We start from the raw sequence: 10,261 nt of genomic DNA, 5'->3' as shown, positions 1-10,261 counted from the left end.
TCTGATGACATTCTGGTAATGTCTACTGGCACTTCTATTGTCAGTAACCACGGAAAAGGAAAGTTTCTTGGGTCCTGCTGAAGGCCTGCATGATACGTAGGGGGCTCTGTAGGGGGTCTAATTCACCTGTGCAGGCGTCACCCATGCCTGTCTTCAACAGTTAGTTGAAAAAGAGCTCTAATGGGATCAAGGACATTGTTAGAGGTGCAGTCAAACGGTACATCCAACAAGTTAATAGACGTTAACAGCTTTGACACTGCACGGCAGACTGTCAGCAACTGCATAATTAACATAGATGCTGTGTTCTATAACGACTTTCTGCATCGGACCTTCCTGAACGTTTATTCGTGATAACTTGTGGGTGCAAACATTTCTAAACATGCTCGGCCTAGCTGGGAGTCAACACCGTTGCTTGCTGCTCAAGTACCGGTAGTTCAGTAATCCACAATATCTAGTGCTCGAGTCTATTATAGCAAGTCGTTATACATGCACACTATCAACTTTTTTATCTCCGCCACCACCGTCAATGCAAATCAGGGACTGCCTGAAACAAGCAATGTACTCGATTTCATCTGTACTGTTTTCCTCAGAAGAGGGCAACTAGTGCTTTGCTGGAGTCCAGAATCTCGTACGAAATTCAACTGGAAACTGCTTCGTGGCATCTTCCTTTTTTACATCTTTCGTGCATTAGCACCGATCTGCTGAAGTCACTGCCCTGAAAGCGATGGAGACGGAACATGCGCCGATCCGCGGGAAGTAGGCCTACCTATCGTTGCAGCTTCCTAATAGGCAAGATTCGGTGATCCCAGTGCTTACGCGGTGTCGTGGGATGCTGAAATACCCAGGTCACTGGAACAAATCATCCACAACAGCCAGATGACGCGGAAGATTGCACTCAAGCAGTGCGAATTTGTGACTTTATCTGTGTCCTGAAATGTTTCTCGGGGATGTTCACAGAGATGTGAAGCGGGATAATGTTATCTGTTATCTGGAAGAAATACTGGTCGTTCCTTCATCATGGCCGATGTGTTGGTTTTGAGGTTACAATCAGTGTGCAACTGAGGCACATATTTCCACTATCGACAACTTACTAACTAGCATGGCATTAGCAAGGATACTAATTTAGTTTATTCGCTTAGAACATTCCCTACGTCTTCATCGTCACTGAAAATTGTTGACTGCTTAGCATGATTCAGTCAGAAGTCCTTGCTTTATATACTTCCTTTATATACTTTCTTTGGTGGTTTGTGCTGAACGTCGTTATGGATATTGGTCCAGCAATTATTGAACCAAGACGTACGTCTATTTTGGTGAACGGCTGGTGTATGAATGTCCGTTTCGACCCCCAGATGCATCTTTTTCCGTGGCTATTTATTAGCTCTCATGCCGCATTTAGGGGTCAACTATTCTCGAGCTCCAAACAATGTGCGTACCAAGATCCAGAAAACCCTTAACCTCCTCCTACACTCCTCCTGCACTTTCCTTTTTGACTGTCTCTCGCAGTCGACTTGCTACCGTAAAGGCGGACGCAGGTCGACGATGTGACTCGGAGCAACTGGGTTTTTAGGCAACTAGGAGCAAGTGGAAGCCATCATGCACTGGTTTTAGAGGACCTACCCGGACTTGCTGTCCACGACAGCTGCAGGCTCGGATTTTCAGATTTTCGGAGTTGAACGTGTTTTACTTTTTGCGACCCGAATTACGTCGATTTACGTGTGCTTACGCCCTGTTAAGCACAATTTGTCATTTTAGCACATCACATGTAGCAGGTCGCATTGCTACGTTTATGTGACTGATACGTGAGCATCGCATGTGATTTATTTATTTATTTGATTAGTGTTTCGTACTCAAGAATATTTTATTTATACGACGGCGGCCTGCATTATGGTGGGAGGAAACCGGGCAGAGACCGGGGGAAACTCACGACCATCAGCAGGTTGCTGGCAGACCTTCCCACGTACGACCGGAGATGAAGCCAGTATGAGCTGGACTTGAACTCACAGTGACCGCATCGATGAGAGGCTCCTGGGTCATTACGCTAATCTTGCGCGCTAACCAACTGAGCCACGGAGGTCCCCCTGCATGTGATGCATCGCAATCAGCAACAGTAGGCAAACCATGCTCAACAGGGCACAAACACGCCTAGACTGACTACAATCAGCGCCATGTCTAACGCTCCCAGTTGCTCCTAGATGTTGGGAGAAGCTTCCAGTCGCCAAAAAACTCATTTGCTCCGAGTTGCAAAGTTGATCTACGTCCGGCTTTACGATGTCCATTATTTCAGTGATGGTTTAAAACAACTGGCTAAGTATACAAAAAAACACCAAAAATGAACACAATAAGCTGATCAAAGAAAGGCGACAAAACCTGTCCCTGAAATGCTCAACTTTTGCCACGGAAAGTTAGAAGAAGATTTCTAAGGTTTGTTCTACATGTTATAAACAAAAGTATTAATATTCTCTAATCCACGGGAGTGCAAAACCAAATTTAGAGTTGAGGTCCCGAGAATTACAAAACCTATATTTTGTCCTAACCCTCGTTATTGGCTGTACTCGACTGTTACCTAGGGTTAGAGGGGAAGTATACATGTTCTCCAACTTTTCTGAACAACTGTCTGGCCTTGCGCTTTGCGCACATCACCTCGATTTGACATTGTGCTCACGGTGTGGTCATATGCGACCACAAGAGAAGAGAAAATAACATGGAGGACATCATCTATGTTCGGACAGCAGTTTTTACCCCAATGCTTTCGGAATTTCCCAAACTGGTTTGTTCTATAAGTTATCTAAGTTTGAAGTCACATATGTCCTTCGAGTTGCCTTTGACTATTATTTCTGACCTCTGATCTTCAACTTAGTTGCAATACAAATCAAAATAGCCCATACTTAAAGTAGGTGAGAGCTCGGTCGAACGATCTACGAATGCACTCGTCTCCATATAGTCATGGGTAGGGATTCTTTGCAAAAAAACTTGAAGACCGTCATTCAGGTGACTTTGAATTTGCCTATCAAGGAGAGATATAATAATATAGGACCTCATCCTTGTCATCTTGTTACACAATGCCTTTGTCATCACCTAAACTTCGAAAACCCGGAATAGACCTGATTTTGGCCACAATCATTTCACTTCCAATGCGACCTCTAATATGGACCGCATAGCCAGGGCGTTGGCAGTAATGAGAGGTGGTCAGCGTTCGTATGCCTGTTTGGGTGTTCTTAAATAAAGGATACTTTAGTATCTGGTTTTCAAGGGAAATGAAGGAAGTTATGCCAAATCTTAATTTCGTTTTTGAAGCCTATTTTATATCTCTTACTTTCTCTTTGTGTATATTTTCCGTCCGTGGAACCAGGTTAGTACCCCATTTCGGACTATTCCGCTAAAAGCGTTGTTTTGACAGCTGTCACCGTTGACGTCTGTGGTATCCTTTGATTAGTCTGTTGGAGATCACCAGTTTCGCCCAATATGTCACACGCATTAATTCGCTCGGAGAGTATCCGTCACAAATGCGAAAGTTCGTCAGTTACTTGCAAACGCGGGTGGGTTACTCCGAGCATTCTGGTTTCTTTCAACCACGACCCTTGCCATTAATGTATGAACCTTCTTGAGTTTATAACCGATCATGTTCCCAGGATAAAGCGTTAGTAAGTAGCACCCAAACCATACACTTGTGCACCCATTGAGAGGCAGTCCCATCATTCTTCGCTGTCGAAGAGGAGACTACACATGCCCGCATCGTATTCAGGTGAAAAGAAGCAGGGCAACTAATTTATCTCCTATTAAGAAATCCGGCTTCCCTATGCTTACATTGAAGCTGAAGTGGATGCCCCTACAAGACACCCTGGTACTTTCATGACTACACCCACGGTTACGCGGATCCTGTTATTAAGCCCGTTAATGACTCTAAAATGACCAACAATAGTAAATCTGTGACAGATACATGACACGAAGCATTTTAATGACCCTAAACTGATCACAAACGGCAGCTAATCTGTGGTAGTACATGTACACTACGCGGATTCTGCATAAGCCCATTAATGACGCTAAATACCACCGACATCAAATCTGTGGTAGATACACTACTCGGATCCTGCATGAACCTGCTAATGAGGCTAAACACCCACCAAAGCAAATATGTGGTAGATACACTACGCGGATTCTGCATAAGCCTGTTAATGACGTTAAACACCCACAATAGCAAATATGCGGTAGATACACTATTCGGATCCTGCATGAACCTGCTAATGAGGCTAAACACCCACCAAAGCAAATCTGTGGTAGATACACTACTCGGATCCTGCATGAACCTGCTAATGAGGCTAAACACCCACCAAAGCAAATATGTGGTAGATACACTACGCGGATTCTGCATAAGCCTGTTAATGACGTTAAACACCCACAATAGCAAATATGCGGTAGATACACTATTCGGATCCTGCATGAACCTGCTAATGAGGCTAAACACCCACCAAAGCAAATATGTGGTAGATACACTACGCGGATTCTGCATAAGCCTGTTAATGACGTTAAACACCCACCAAAGCAAATATGCGGCAGATACACTATTCGGATCCTGCGTAAGCTTGTTAATGACGTTAAACACCCACCAAAGCAAATATGTGGTAGATACACTACGCGGATCCTGCATAAGCATGTTAATGACATTAAACACCCATCAAAGCAAATATGCGGTAGATACACTACGCGGATCCAGCATAAGCTTGTGCATGACGCCAAATACCAACGACGCCGAATCTGCGGTTGACACACTACGCGGATTCTGCATAAACCTGTTAATGACTCTAAACACCGACGATAGCTAATCTGTACACTACGCGGATTCTGCATACAGTACGCCAGCTAAATACGTAAACACCAACAGCTAAACCCGACCCATTCATCGGACACCAGTTGTTCCATATTAAAAAGACAACTCCTATATCTCTCCGGTTATTTCCAGTAATGGCAAGTCAGAATCTGTATTTATATACAGTATTTAGAAATTGATACGGAAAACCGGGCAGGGGGATACTGCTCAGTGAAGGTTGAATACCGTAAATATTTTTCGAGTGAAAGGTGGAAATGATTACCCATGAGTGCCTACTTTGATAAGTATGATAGATTAATGTGGGATATGTTGGGATTAATTCATAAAGTGACTAACTAACTCTTAAAGCGTTGCACAACGCACTGCTTGGGTATGAATGAAGGACAGCCTGGACAATGGACACCCACAATTATATCTACCTGGTTATTTATCTGATTGACTGATAGATTGGTTGGTCTTAAATACTGTATTCAAATAAGGTTTTCACCCATTTGGCTGCAGGAAGGTTTATGGGTGTGCAAATTTTACCATTGGTTGTTTTCAATTTTTAATAGCACAGTGACTTACATGTAGAGACAACACCCGTCGCCTTCTTTAAGGTAGTTTGATCGGTTGACTTTTGACATAAACTTTCTCTATACTATTACTTAACTTAAAAACTTCCATGTATACATTCCACTTGATTTGATTTTTAAACTGAAATGTATTCAGTAAAGTTTGTATATTTAGCACAGACCCCACACAAACCCTGGGTTCTAGTTACAATTGCTGGTAATTAGCTGGGTAATCGTACCCCAATTCATCATGTTGAGGGGTGAGTGTTATGTCATTGCCACAACACTGCCTAGGCTAAATTACCTGCGAATTATCAGAAGCTTAACACAATCCTGATAGGTCACAGAGCAAGCTTTAATTTGCTTGTGGCATTCTTTCCCGCCACGTTTAACACACATTTTTCTCTGTACACATATACATTACACTGCAGTGTGAACAAAAAAAAAATTACATTTGGACAAACATTAATGAGACAAAATGAGGATAGATGTGTAAGTGGTTGGGGTGAGTGCACATATCAGGAATACATCAGGGGTAGCGAATGCCAGTGAGCGGTGATTGATGAGCTGTGCAGCTCTCTGACAAGCTGTAATGTGTCTGGGGACAAGGTACTACAAGTCTCTTCAACATGACCCTGGCTTAGATTTCTCCACAGGAGTGGTGTAGCTTCAGGCATGAAACAGGGGCAATAAATTAACCATGATATATGGTGCGCAGGGTCACATGTCGCTGGCAAACTGGGAAATCATTTGAAATGTTTGGTTGTTCAGAAAGTCTGTGGACCACAGTGTTTCTCCATTCATACACAGTCATTGATGATTTGAACCTTGTAGAGGATTTTTTTTACTTGAGACAACATGACCAAGCAGTTGAAATCTGTGGCAACCTGCACAAAAGTAAACAGTAAATCATCATGGGACAGATTCTTACCGAAAATAACAATCATCCAAATTGATAAAAATGGTGGATCTAATATTAGGGCAGGCTGTTCTGGAATCCAGTTCAAAATAAAAGAAAGCTAAAATACGAAGAAAGATTTATCACATAGACAACTGAAAAACTATGTCTAAAAATACTATAATTTAACTTTCCAGCTGTTTTGAAGGGTTGTCAACACAATGAAATGTTTGAATTCTATGAACCTTATTGGCCATACTTGAAGTGTTCGAGAACTTTGACATCACACTGCATTTTTTCCTTACGTTCACCATAAGCATGGAATTGTCCAGAACATTAATTCAGTCATCTTCTATCTATGTGGAAAGAGATCTGCTCCAACATTTAATTTCGTGTTAACAGTTGAAAAAACTTTCTCTACTCCTATCACTGGTAGTATGGGCCATAAAGCCCACCATAGAATTCAAACCTTTGAATGCCTTTAACTCTCTTAAAAAAAATCTAAAGAAATACAAGTGTTTTTACGCATATTTTTAAGTAGTCTAGCTAGTGATGCCTGCCTTGATTTTGAGCGGTCTTTTCCTTTACAGTTATATATGTCTGCTTTAAAAAAGATCTGTGTATAGAAAATAAATCAAGGGAACTTGATTATGTGGACAAGTAGAATCTTCAAAGAATTGGGAGGGTATAACATAACAAAATCTTTAGATCTGTCACATAAATATCACACCTGATTGATCACCACTTCACCTTTCAAAGACTTATACTGCATTAAACATCAATCATTTAAATAAACAAAATACACAAACTCGTAAAAAGGGCATTGACGGATTCATACAGCATTTCTTATGGAACGATAAATAAGAATAGATGAAGAGGCAAATGCTGAAAGATTAAATTTGTTGATGATGGCACTGGATGTGTTGGATATTAATTTATTTATGTATTTGATTGGTGTTTTATGCCGTACTCAAGAATATTTCACTTATATTATGGCGGACAGCAGTATGGTGGGAGGAAACCCGGCAGAGCAAAAGGGAAACCCATGACCATCCACAGGTTTCTGGCCGACCTTCCCATCTATGGCAGGAGAGGAATGTTGGATGTTAAGATATGTTCTTTAAAGTTCATGGGTTAAGATTATTTATCTTGTGAGTTCATTGCAAAAGTAAGTAATATTCATTAAAAGTCACATATCAAATATCAAAAGTCAAATATCCTTGTACTAAACAAATTTTAAGAACTTTTAAGACAAATATTTCTGCAGTCCACAGCAGTCCTTTATGGGGTGGTTGATATCTCAAAGATATTTTGGGGTTAAGACAGAGCAGTGATGAAGTTTGAGATGGTAATGTTCACAAGATTTAGGAGGATGTTTTTGCTTAGTAAGAACAGAATTTTAACAAATGTACACACGGAACAATGTTTTTCCACAGCATTTCTACAGGCCCTCAAACATGTTTTAGAATATTTAAAAGAGTTTCCTAAATTTGTAAAAAAAAAAAATGTTCAATCCAACAGAACCAAGAAATGTTACTGCATTTCTACAGGCCTTTGAACATGTTTTAGTACATTTTAAATAATGTAAAAAAACAACAACAAAACAACAGGACAACTGAAATGTCATCAGCAAGATATACTGAAAATGAGTTAAAGACAATCTATTTTTTAAGGATTGTTAACACTGTTAATTAGTACATATACATTTATTTATCGGATATATACATTTTTTATGAAAAACACTTTAACAACATAATACTTTGCGAGTACATAATTAAAGTTGTTAGTTTCCAGATTTTGTATTTAAATACTGACTATATTATTTTAAATATTTATTATTATCTTTATGGGTGGCAATTTACATATATTTTTTGGAACTGATAAAATGATCAACAAACTGACTGATATCTACTAAAAGTTTACCATTAAAATCTTAATGTCCATGTTTCATGGCCCTTTAAACCAAATTTGTTCAGAAGTTATCACACAGACAAGTGAGACCGTCTCCTAAAAAGGAAAAATCCCAACAAGCAGACAAGCTGACAGACATACAGCCCAGAAGACAGAATTAGCTTTTAAACCTGTTGTCAATAAGCCTCAAACAAAACTTGGTTAAGATCAATCCATTTGTTTAGGGTTTATCGGTTTAATCTGAACAACAGAAATACATGAACACAGGCAACTGATAGCCAATGGATAATGTACAATTGTATTTATATATGATTGCCCTCACCATACCACAGACATAACCAAGGCATCCGTGAATTGTTGATTTCATGCTACAAATCATGGAGCATAATAACAGCAATACTGCAGAAAAACATGTTCATGTCAACATGTAATATGGCGTTCACATTGAAATGACTTACAAACTTACTTTTCCACAAATTAAACATAAAATACTTAATTTAAGAAATTACTTATTTTTTTATATTTATTACATTGATGTTTAACATCACTCTACAGAATGCTGATGTTGCATTTTAAACTCACTAGTTTAAAATCTTTCTTTTCCAGTTTAAATCAAATTTTAAAAAGACATGTATAAACTTAGCACTCTTATGGATAGACTGGATAACAATTTCCATATCATTATGTCAAAGGGGAAATGCAACACTGTTAAAAGTATATTCATAAATTATCCCGACAAAAGCAGCATAATTTTATGACAATAAAACTAAAATTAAGAAAATTGGCTTAAGTGAAGTACGCCTGTGGATACATGCACTAAGAAAAAGAACGCCAGCTCTTAAATCCTTTTTAATGCATTAATTGCTACAGTAATTTGATAAGTTTTAGTTATGACAACAGCGCAGTATAATCCTTATGGAATTATGTCTGGTTCATTCAAGTGGCACAATGGTGGAAATGCATCCTGACTGAGCTTTAATACTCCATATCCTCCCCTTGTCCCCCAAACGCTCACAACAATGCTCACACACATGTAGGAAGACAGGACCCTTTCTTTGCCCTAGGGCTACCCCTTGCTGGGGAACAGGTAAATCCAATTACAGACTAAACTGTGTACTATAAATCCCTGCTGAGCAAGTGGACTGAAGGGAGAGCTACTGGACTGTACCACAGTCAAATTAACCTTCTTTCTTACCCCGCTTTTGGAGGGATGTGAAATAAGTTTCAATAAAGGTGAACTTCACATCAGCACCACTTTATATTCCAAACACTGAACCATTATTTTTTTTTTCAATGCAAATTTATATCTTTGAAATATATTAAACAAATTCTTTAAGAAGCCTTAAATCCTAACGAAAGTTTTACCTTTCTTTACCACACTGCTGTATAAGGCCCTGACAACAATTTCAGACAGACTGCAAGTAGTCCATACCCAGACTTCATTCAGGCCTACTTCTAGTACTGGTACAGACAGTATGTGTACAACCTACATATACACAGTGAACACACTAATAATAGGCTATGAAAACAGATAGAATTTACACACAGCCTTCATTAAATTACAGGAGGCTAATGCATTTATCTCAGGTACAATGCAGAAGGTAAACCGATGGAATGTATTCCAGCCACTTAAGGGTTTAATTAAGTCATCTTACACAATGTGTAATGCAATATTGTCTATGGCCTCAATCATGGAAAAAATAAAAATTAAAACACTTGTCCATAAAGCGTCTTGAAACTACATTTAGCTGTCAATTTCAACGCCCTGTGGTTTAACGATGATTTGAAGGTGAATTCCCCACGGTAACTGGCAGCAAAAACAGGTGAGAAGACAGGCTATATATATTCGTTTTCAAGGTGAAAAAACAAAAAAAATTTTACATATCCTAGCATTGAGTAGACCTGTTTGCTGAACAACTACTCTTCATTGAGACAAAACATTTTAAAATAGTTAAATATGTAGCACAGCATTCAGATTTAGATTCCTGATTCCAGACTGTCTTTGATTTTAGAGAACGAGTAGGGAAAAGGGGAAGTTTTGGAAATATGACTTATAATTAATGAAAACACTGA

This window comes from Liolophura sinensis, chromosome 8 (assembly GCF_032854445.1).
Source record: "Liolophura sinensis isolate JHLJ2023 chromosome 8, CUHK_Ljap_v2, whole genome shotgun sequence".
Lineage (NCBI taxonomy): Eukaryota > Metazoa > Mollusca > Polyplacophora > Chitonida > Chitonidae > Liolophura > Liolophura sinensis.
The sequence above is the reverse complement of the archived record's forward strand: the minus strand, read 5'-3'. Positions refer to the sequence as shown.